This window comes from Camponotus vicinus, unplaced genomic scaffold (genome assembly GCF_025532165.1).
Source record: "Camponotus vicinus isolate PSW18456_S1 unplaced genomic scaffold, iyCamVici1.0 SCAF_6, whole genome shotgun sequence".
In the NCBI taxonomy this organism is placed as follows: domain Eukaryota; kingdom Metazoa; phylum Arthropoda; class Insecta; order Hymenoptera; family Formicidae; genus Camponotus; species Camponotus vicinus.
Window position 1 is genome coordinate 357,930 of NW_028141978.1, and position 11,820 is coordinate 369,749.

Genomic DNA, 11,820 nt, shown 5'->3' on the forward strand with positions numbered 1-11,820 from the left:
TACATTATTTATGTATGTATATGTGCTTATATGTATAAAAGCTGATGTCTCATCAATAGCTGTCTTTTTATAGCGCATTTTTTATTTTATATTACTTGCATTTTATCCTTTTGCTGAATTTTTTATCCATAATAATAGAATTAAATTCTAATCTTATTAATAATAAAAATAGTAGCTTTTAAGAAAAAAATAGACTTATTTTCAAAAAGATTTATATACAAAAAATAGCCAAGTAAATTATATTTGTATTAACATTTGTAATTTGTACCTTTATTAAAGAAGACGGATAAGGATTAAAGAATAAGAATTGAAATCTCTGTATCAATTTTTTTTTTAAACCGATTGATTTTTAGAATATTTTATAATATATGTACAATATTTTCTAATTTTTTTTAGAAAAGTAACATTTTAAAAAAAGAAGCAAGTGTATTAATCACTTGTGACATGTATATATACATACACGCAAGCATAATGTAAAAGATTATCGGTTGAATAATTATAATAAAATAAAGTAAATCTAATAAAAAGTATAAAAAATGGAAGTGTTAATTTGAAGCTTTGACTAAGCAACTCCTGCCATCTCTCAGTGTGTGCTATAACCGTATCATAAACTAAGTAGCTACATATCGGTGGCGGTTTCGCAAATTATTGAGCGTAATGACTATAACGATTTAAATCTCGTTTGAAAACGATCAAGTCTCAAAACTTTAAAAACTTTAAATTATATCTAATTAAAAATATTTGTAATTTTTTATGATAGTTTCCTCAAGAAACTAAACATTTTTATTTTCACATTTGATAACATATGTCATTGAATGATTTCTTTTACCTTACGTAAAATCATTATAAAACAGCTCTGTATTTTTCTAATTTTTATTGCAAAAAGAAACTTCTTAAGTTCTTCTTTTTATGATTATCAAGATTAAACAGTCTAAAATTTTATATATTTATTTTATTATATATTTATCATATTATATAATTAATTTAATAATATATGAGCTGTTATATATTTGAACTTTATATTTCATCTTGTATATATATTAAACACTTGATGTAATTCTGATAATAAATCATGCTGTACAAAAAAAATATCTAAACACGATCCACACAGACAGAATGCGCATCTTAAATGTACGTAACTTTACATATTAAGACATCACTGTTTATTTTAATTGTCACCAAATCTCTCTTGGTAAATATTGTCTACTTTGTATATTTTTTCTTATGCTATTAAAATAAATCAATTACATTATATAAATGGTTATTATGTAAAATGTATATTATGTAAATGTATATTATATACAGCTTCCGCTGTTTACGACTTTGCTTTGCTCGTCAATATTTAACCGCAGTCTCCGCCTTGCTCAATTGGATCCTTTTTTTTTTGCTTTCAGTCTCTTGGAGCGTACGCCTTAGACTTTCACCGAAAGGAACTCTTAACCGTTCATTCATAAATTGATGATTGAAGGTTCTCCGTTTGGTCACGAGTGATATGCTCATGCGTGTTTCACGCGTAACGGCACGAGAGCTCAATGTTCTACTCTCTGTAACGTCTTTTTCCCTGTTTTTTAAGATGTTACAGAGCCACGACATAGCTAATGCACGGAAGCACAGGTATGCAACAACCAATAATCTTCATTAAACGTTTTGTGACCCATTACGAGAGTTTAGAGAGTTTAATCGCATGCTAGCTTTCAAAATCTGTCGCGCTAACATATTATATGGCGCGCTTAAATATGCAATGCTCTTAATGAATACATAATAATTTATATGAAAATTTACTTCAAAATTTAATTTTTTATAGATTCTTATATATGTTTGATATCAAAAGATACCAATGATAATTAAAATATCAATATAATACTCTTGATAATTAAAATATCAATATAATACTCTTGTATTTTGAATATATTTAATAAATGCAATTAATGTTTTAGTAATTGATCTTTATAAAAAGATATAAAAAATTATAAAAAAATATATTATTAAATTTTTATAACGATAAAGCTAGAGAGAGAGAGAGAGGGAGAGATTATCTTAGAGGCTGTTAAAATAGAATGCCTTACAATTTCGATCACAAATACCAAGGGATCAATGTATTAACGCATAAAATAACGATCAATGTATTAATGCATAAAATATGAAATGGATACGTGAATTGTGAAAAGGAAGAAGAGAAAGATGCGAGAGAAAAACGTTGGCCATGCAAGAAAAAAAAAGAAAAGAGAAAAATAAGAGATGAAACGGCTGGTGGTGGAGGTAAGGAAGAGAGAAGAGAATCGTGAAAAGTATCGAGATAGCAAGAATATAGCAGAGGAGAGATATCCAACTCGGCGCAAGGGCGCGCCGAGGACTCTCGGGATGGAAAAGAAGAAGGAAGAAAAGAGGTGTGGCACACGGCACATGGCATACGGATCTCCTAGCATTGTCCGATGGTGCGCGGCTCGCGGCGCGCGTTCGCGTGTCAGGACTGGTCCATGCACCATCCAAATCTATGTATACGCGGCGAGATGTACGTGCATTAACCGCACTCACGCATAGGAAAGAAGTCGCCTTCGTATGTACCTTCGCAACTCCGAAGTTCTGTTGGTGCACGCACGTGCGTGTGTAAGACGACTACACCACAAGCGTACGACAGACCAGACCGGTATTCAGAGTCAAAGGAGAGAGGAGCGAAAAAGAGGGAATAAGACGCGATGTGACAGACGAAGAAGGTAGAAAGAAGGTTGGTAGAAGAGGGAGTAGGCACGAGCCTAACCGCAATCAACATCCCACGCGCCTGGACCAACATTTAGATGCCTTTTCTCTCTCTCTCTCTCTTTCTCTCTTTCCTTTCTCCCCCTTCGCCCTTTCTCTTATCCTATTTTTTTTTATTCATTGACTATCTACCTCTCGTTTTAATTCTTAAATTTGTTATTACTATATAAAGATTCCGTGTATATAGGTGTATAATTCTGATGTGATCAATTTCCAATGTTACTAATAATACGATTTCTCCGTCAGCAATAAACAGAAATTATCTTGTGTCTATAGCACATGGATTTATTAAAATTATAATCAAGGGCATATATTTACATAGTGGTTATTACGTTTAAAAATATATTCAACATGTATACGAACGATTTTTTTGTAAAACACTTTTGATCTTGTATTATTTATGCTATTTATAAATTTTTCACTCGACATATTTATTTGAACGCGGAAATACATTTGGAAATAAAAATTCAATCTTAATTGCTTTCGAGCTGATCAGAATTGATGTCGTAAATCGAACATGTTTTGTAGAGTACGGTTTGTATAGAGTACGTTAAGTGAAAGTTAAATAAGCACAACATTATTTGTTAATCATCTGCCTCATTGTGTGTTTATTTAACCTCGTTATTTCATTCTTTACACAAGTTGAATGCACGGACAATATTAATCTTTACATATTTCAGGTATAAAGCAAATATACTGATGTAAAGTTTAACTAATTATAGCAAAATTTGTTTTAATCGATCAAAAGATTTTGTAGATATATTTAAATATTGATTAAACAGTAAGTTGTAGCAACGAAATATTTTTTAATAGCTAATTTAGTAAATGTGACATATTGACATTTTGCGCAGCTATAATATTTTGACAGAGAAATAAAAGTAAATTTAATTTATTTTCCAATTACCTTAAAAATGTAAAATTTACGTTCGACGATCAAATATGAAGTTTAAATGCATAATTTTGAAATATATCTAAAAAATTGTTTGAGGAATTACAACTTTTTATAATTAACATTTATACATTGTGTAATAAATTTTTAATATAATACAGGTACCTCGATAAAAAGTCACAAAGAGTGAACATAAAGTTTATTCTTTTCCGTGTGCGATTGTGTCGAGTCTTAAATTGTCGAATCGTCTCGTGAAATAAGATCCAGAATAAATTACAGACAAGTCATCTCTTCTTTGGTCTCGCCTTCTCCGTTTCTTGTTTTCTCGTTCTTACGAGATCGTTTTTCCGTATGCTCCGAGCAAGAGGTAGATTACGATTTCGATCGGGACGACGAACGGACGACGGCACGTTGTGTTGTTCTCCTAAAAAAGGAGAACTCGTTGTGTTCTGACGCGATAAAGAGCAACGATCTGGACAGCCCCGAGTGGTAGAGTACATAATAGCCAGAACGAAATCGTATTAGGGCAACGGAGAAACGTTTATTCGGCTTTTTATTGAACCAATGTATAGCATGTACGAGTATATCACTCAATATTGCCTTTGTCTTTTTTCTTTGCCCCTTGCACATCTCTTCATATATGCACCAATCGTTATAATGGTATTTACAGTGCTCGCTGCGTGTGACTAAAAATTATAATTTCTCGTATAAATTTCCAGTCTTTTAATATCAAAACAACCTGCTATGATCGTCAAGCTTTTTTCTTATACTATGATTCAGCTTAGTCTGGAATATCAATTAAATTTGTTCGAATACCGTAACCGTGATATTTCGTGTGATGTATTTATAGACAAAGAAATAGAAATCACAAGATTTAAATTTTAAATGTACGCAATAAAATTAAACATATTGGAAATTGTACATATATTGTACATTTTAATTGAAAGAAGATTTTCATTAAACAAAAAAAAAAGAGAAACACGGCGATACAATAATTAATTCCCTTCGCTTTTACTATTTTTTTTTTTTTTTTTTAATATACTGTTAAGTAATTAAATTGTTTCCATTGTAATTGATAAAAAATTGGAAACAGAGTTATATAATAATTATTGGAAAAAAGTTGTATATTTTCCACAATTAATATTTCTGAAAATTTTAAAATTTTTCTGTACGATTTTAAATGCAATATTTTCTATTTCTAGCATCAGCAAAATATTTAATTTAGATATTTATTGAAATTAAATAGAGCATAACTTGATTATTAATTGGTTATGATGCAGATGAATAATATAAGAATGTATAATATAAAAATGATCGCAAAGCATCTCACGCGAATCATGATTGCAAGTGTGCAAACTGAATTGAATAATTTCTTTTGTATGGTATCACAGTCACAACATATACTTGATACATGAATAGAATCTAATAATAAGATTGTTGGGCTCGCAAATCAATTTTAATACAAATACATTGCAATACTATTTATCATACATTGCAATTCTAAATTCGCAAAAGTCATTCATTTACGCTAAACGTGGAGAGTAGTTGGAGAAGGTAGAGAATAAATTGTGCGAATAAAACTAATAAAATTTGCATTATCCCGCCTACTTTTTTTTTTCAGAAAAAGCATCAGCGAATTGAACAAAAAGATGGAGGCAAATTTTACATTTCCGTGTAAAAGGAAGCATTCAAAAAAGTGAAAAAGGCAGGATCTTTTCTTGAATAAATTTGACGCGATGTATTAGACGGTCCTACTGGTCTGACTTGTCACCGAATAGGGTAGGAGGTGAATGAGACGGGTATATACATTCATCACTCAACGAGTCCTCTCGCCATACATCTCGGAGGCTCGGCCCTCTCGTTCCCTCCCAAGTTGTTACGCTCCCTCCTGCAGTCTGATCGAGCGCGGAAGCCCAAATAAGGGGAAATACACGGTGAATTAAGCCTTCTCTTTCTTATGTCTCGCGCGATACCTTGAAGAGGCGCCAGCGTCAAATGGAGCCTGAGTAACAAGACGCTTGGGAAATTGGCAAAAAGCTTAATCATTAAATCCAGTCTTATAATTTTAAAATTAAAAATTAAAATATACGTACAACGACTAGTATACCACTATGTTGATGTATGTTTCCTTAATGTAATTTGGCAGAAGAGAAGAGAGAGTAAAAAGTGTGATATTTTTTTAATTTTGCACCGCGTAAACCCATATGGTAAGATTTGTAGCATTTTCGCAAGATATTAATGGTATTTTAAAATTGCAAGACAATTGCAATTTAAGAAAGAGATAAGAGTATCATCATTATGACGCATACGATCATTCAGTGATACTGCGAAGCGCACATCTTGAACGTGGCGATGGGAGGAGCTCGATTCGCGGCTCGCAAATTTTAATGGCGGATTTTTGCGATTCGCCAATGGTATGCCTGCGAGTCTTTCGTTCCTGTTCCACGATTCAATATACAGTTTAACGTTTTTATTATATATATATACATATATATATATATCTCACGCGTTACGTGATTTGATTTGAGGAGAGCTCCTCGAAGCAAGCGCGCGTGGGACACGCTGCCTTGTCGCGTGCCTCGCCACTCTTCAGTGTCGCTCAACCATAAGTTCCTCTCGTGCAACATGAAATTATTTCACTGAATTATTTCGCGTATAATGCACACTAATTTATAGTAGACATTATTCGATTAAATTTTTATTTTTATGTCATCTTGTTCCTTATATCCATATTATCGAGAAATTCCATCAGAAAAATACTCCAATATTATATGCAACCATGTATCTCTACATTTTTATAGAGCTGTCTGTATTTCATACTGTCGCTTATATAAGTTATTTAAATTAAATTCTGTATATATTCGACTTTTTCCATAGTACTTCTGTTTCTAAATGATTTGTGTTTACATTTATTATATTTACTTTCACATTTGAGAGAATAGCAAATGTTTTCAAAATTAATGTCTTTATTAATACATGGTTTCGATGAATTTATTATAAATAATTGATAAGATTTGTTTTGCTAGCAAATAATTTTTTTTCGCAAACTCGACTTTACTCAAACAATGTGTAAATCTACAAGTTACTGTATGAAAATATCCTTCTAAACGATTGTTATTTCATTTCCAGTGTGAATTTGTATGGATAATCATCCCAAAGATAGTTTCAAGAGCGACGCAGAAACGGAATATTTAATGAATATATAGGAAAAAGAATCGAATGAAATTTTCTACCACAGCAAAGTATGAGATAGGAGACACAGCTCGCTTACCATTTCGACATACGAATGATATCATCGCTCGCAGGAACGGATTCAGTTATTCTAACAACGCGCGCGCATTCACTTATCGCAAGTGATTTAGCTGCGAGCCAAATTTTTAAATATCCAGATACGGTATCTATAGCTATAGATTCAATCTTGTATCGTATCAATTCTAAACACTTACAATTAGTATCTCTGTATAGACATTTCTAACACACAATTACAACATAATAATAACTTGAGCTACAACTATAAAATATTTCAATTTACAATAAGATTTATATTTTGGTCCAAATCAGAATTTTTCTCATTTTTATTTAGTAATAATAAAATCTTAAATCCGACATTTTACGCAAGCATATGATATATACTCCTGGACAAAATTAACGCATAATTTTTTTTCACTTTTTCTTTAAAATTTAAATATCAGCTTTTAAAGAAAAAGTGAAAAAAAATTATACGTTAATTTTGTCCAGGAGTATATTTTCTATATACTTTATATACAAAGCAATTAAAATTGGAAAATTATACAAAATATAATACATAATTTCTCTTAATAATTAATTATAAAATGAAAGATTAGCGTCTGCTATGAATGTCGTAGACAATTTTTTTTATCGATTCAGATTACTCTTCGCTCTTGCTTCTATGTTGACAATAATTTATCTCCGAGAAACATTGACGTTACTCCATTTCAAATATGTAGAAGATTCGAAAGAGAGAAATTCTTTCCTTCTCATTTTATTTTCCTCCTTCTTCTCCTCTTACAGCTTCGGCACGCTCGCGCGTAACCAAAACCCAGCTGTCTTTCATGGCTGGCGCGCGTACTGTAACTCGTTCTCCACCCACCGGAGAGGGATCGAAGTAAGGCAACGGTCCTGGAACCTGTTTCGAACCGTTTGAGAGTCTCTGTCCTGCCTCGTCCTCATCGTCCATCCCTCATATCCTATCCTTATCCCACCTACTCCTTCGCCTTTTGCGCCTCTTTGTCGCTCTTTCGTGTCCCTTTTCTCTTTTCTTCGTAACATTCTCTCAGCATCTCACTTTCTCTCTTCCCCTCTCCCTTTTTTCTCTCTTATTTTCTCCGTCTTTCCCTCTTTGTCTCTCTCTCCCGTTGGTGTTGGCTTCACGTATTCCGGCGCGTAATATCACGCACATCATCGTCACGAAGATGTGTACGCGTGTCTCTCCATCGTTGCTCCGTACGAAGCGAGCCGGAGGAACGTGAACCAAGATGGGTCGACGGATGAATGAGAAAGAGAAAACGGATGGGGAGGAAAACGCCAGGGAGGAAGACGGCAGGAGGGAAGAGGAGAGAGAAAAGAAAAAATAGGAGGAGAGAGCGGTCAACGCTGAGAAGGCAAGGCGGATGGGGTATGGCACACGCCACACGCCATCATAATGGAATAATGAGGCAGGGACGATAGCAATCGCGCAGAGGCTCTTTTTCCGCGCAAGACGACCGTGTATTGAAGCGCCCGTGAGAGCTGTACGCGACCGTGCACGAGCATAGAAACGTCGTGGATGAATTGAGCAAATCAGAGCCACATCCGATGAGGTCAGATCGACTCGGTCATGCCTCCAAGACTGCGTGTTCTCGGGGCTATCGTAAATAAGTGGAGGATATTACAAGATGTAAGAAATCTTATCTCGTACGTTGGCAATTAGCAGCGAAATACGCAAACATCATACACGATGTATCTTTATTAGCGCGCACACGTTGCGGAGTACATCCTTTTACCGTTATATTTATAATATATGCAAATATTAAATAATATCTACGGCACGTATAAGATACAAGTACTCTTCTAATACGTGTCCAAGCAAGCAACGTAATTTTACAGATATCTCAATGCCCTCGATACACTAATTGATTAATGACATGTAGCAAAAACAAGTGTAGCTCAATCGTGACATCCATGTGAAATGATATCGACGAAAATTTTGTTCGTGCCGTAATGAAAAAAGAACAAGGGCAACGGTAGGAGATTACAGCGGGAGAAGAAGCTGTGGCACGTGACCCCGAAGAACACCAGAGTCAACTCGCTTAAGTAGCCGAGTTCTGCTCTTTGACCCAGCCGACAATTTCAAATTATGTCTCTCAGAGGGAGAGCGAGAGAGAGAGGAAAAGAAGGAGAGAGCGGATATACTATAGTCAGAAACATCCTCCCCTCTTCGCAATGAAGGTAACGTTCATTCGCAACTTCTCATATCTAAGGCGACCGGAATGCTAATCTGGTGTCGCTCGTGGCTTCGCCGTAATTAGTCAGGATGAGATGGTTCGAGAGCCAGACGCGCGCTTTATCTGTAATCTGTCGTTGAATAGAACTAGAGTGCACTGAAAAAGCCAAGTAAAACTCGAACAAACGATTTCATTAGCCAAGTGTAGCAAACGAGAAGTGAATTTGCAAATTGATGCACAATTCGATCAAATGGTTTTCTTGAGTTTTTTCAATTTCTTTTTTTGGCCATAATGCAAATTGCTTACTATTTCATACACTTGAAGTCAAACGAGCGACTTTGATTGCAGCAAAGTTTTTCTATATCGCGTTGCTCACGACACACACAAGCATTATTCTCTCAAGTAAAAACGCAATTTCAATTCATCTGCTCTACCATCTTGCATTATAAACAATCTTTGTTGGATTAGAAATTGATTTAACGCTCTTTTAGGTATAAATTACTGGCGATGTTTCCGCGGTATAATAATTTCGCGAGAATGACTCGTGCCCAACTGCTCGGAGAATCGCTGGAGTCTACAACATGCGTAGTTGTAGTTTGCTGAGGAAGACAAATGATCTACTCCGACGCGAGACAGTTAGCGTACGGCGAGAGGCGTTGGCCACGAAGAAGCGCCTCTTGGTTCGCCTCGGGGCACACCGAGTCGACTCATTCGCTTGATCTCCATTGCCATTATGATATTAATGAAATGCCGCTAAAAAGGTGTGTTTGCTCGGTAACACGAGGCTGCAGGGTGGGAGGAGGCGAGATAGATGTTAAACCTACGTAAAATAGTCTTACCCGATATGGCGCGCACACGCCTGTGATTATGCCACCGCCGTCGAGATTTTGTTGTCGTAGCTGTTTCCGTCGTTGTCGTCACCGTCGTCACCGTGTTGTCGTCGTTGTCGCCGTCAACATCGTCACGACACGTCGTCATCGTCGACAATCATCGAGGCTCCATCACCGCCACTACCATTTTTGACGATACATCTCTGACAGTGGCATTTTTAATAAATTGTTTCTAATTTTGCCTCCTCCCATCTTTATTTTTTTTTAAATAAACAACAATCAGTAAGAAGGAACCGTTGTTTCTTCCCCTGCGCTGTGGCTCTTGTACCAATTTTGATTTATTTATTTGAGCCAAATTCCTAATTATTTATTTTTATTTTTTTTATTCAAGATTGTGAATAAAAGCTTGCATTTTTTACTCATATAAATAAATGGAGATTGCATAGCGCACACTTAATTTTTGCTCATTTTATTAAAAATATTAGTATTTTGACGATACATCTCTCACAGTGGCATTTGTGATAAATTGTTTCTAATTTTCCCTCCTTCCATCTTTATTTTTTTTTTAAATAAACAACAATCAGTAAGAAGGAAGAGTTGTTTCTTCCCCTGCGCTGTGGCTCTTGTACCAATTTTGATTTATTTATTTGAGCCAAATTTCTAATTATTTATTTTTATTTTTTTTATTCAAGATTGTGAATCAAAGCTTGCATTTTTACTCATATAAATAAATGGAGATTGCATAGCGCACACTTAATTTTTGCTCATTTTATTAAAAATATTAGTATTTTGGCGATATATCTCTCACAGTGGCATTTGTGATAAATTGTTTCTAATTTTCCCTCTTTCCATCTTTATTTTTTTTTTAAATAAACAACAATCAGTAAGAAGGAACCGTTGTTTCTTCCCCTGCGCTGTGGCTCTTGTACCAATTTCGATTTATTTATTTGAGCCAAATTCCTAATTATTTATTTTTATTTTTTTTATTCAAGATTGTGAATCAAAGCTTGCATTTTTACTCATATAAATAAATGGAGATAGCATAGCGCACACTTAATTTTTGCTCATTTTATTAAAAATATTAGTGTAAACTGTATCCGATCCCAAGAGTTATCGTCCTTTCTCAAAGGACGAAATCGGTTCAAGCTGCGAGGCTAACGACCTCTGAACCCTTTGTCGAATGGATGCGCGTTTGCGTCTATGTGTTTTGCGGGCTATCTTGGTCCATTCAGGTTTTCTCGCAGCTTCTGTACTTTTATCCGTTGCCAAAATTGTTTGCGATATAAATTTTTTTCGGCGCTATTTCGGCAATAATTTTTCGCATTGTGTCACCGATCGATTTGTCGCGTCTTCCGGCATGCACGTGCAAAAGTAAGAAAGGAGAGAGATAAAGGAGATAAACTCGGACCACAGAAACCAGAGGAGTGGAATTCGCGAGGATAAAGAGGGAGAGAAAAAAGAAGAGAGACGAGAGAAAAGAGGACACGCTTGAAAAGAGAGATGGGAGAAAGAGGCCATCCTTCTCTCTCTTTCTTTCGTACGGGGGTGCGCCCACGCTGGTGACGTCACTCGGCGAACGTCGGTTGTGGTACCGGCGATGAACGCGTTGGTGTTCAAACGTTCGGGGCACCGAGAAAGAGGAAAGATTGACGAGACAGAGACGCTATCGCGTCTCGAGGAAGGGAACGTGGAGCCGGTCGTCGGTGGTACCCAAGGGGAGGGATAGCCGGATGGAGAGAGGACACCGGCGAGATGTACCGGGTTCGGATGGGGAAACTAAGGTACACGCGAGCGCGCGCGAAAGACGGAGAGAAAGAGAGAAGACATCTTTCCGCGCGGGGGGTGGCGGGGGAAAGGAATGAATGGAGATTGCAGACCACGCGGGAGAGACGAATGGTCC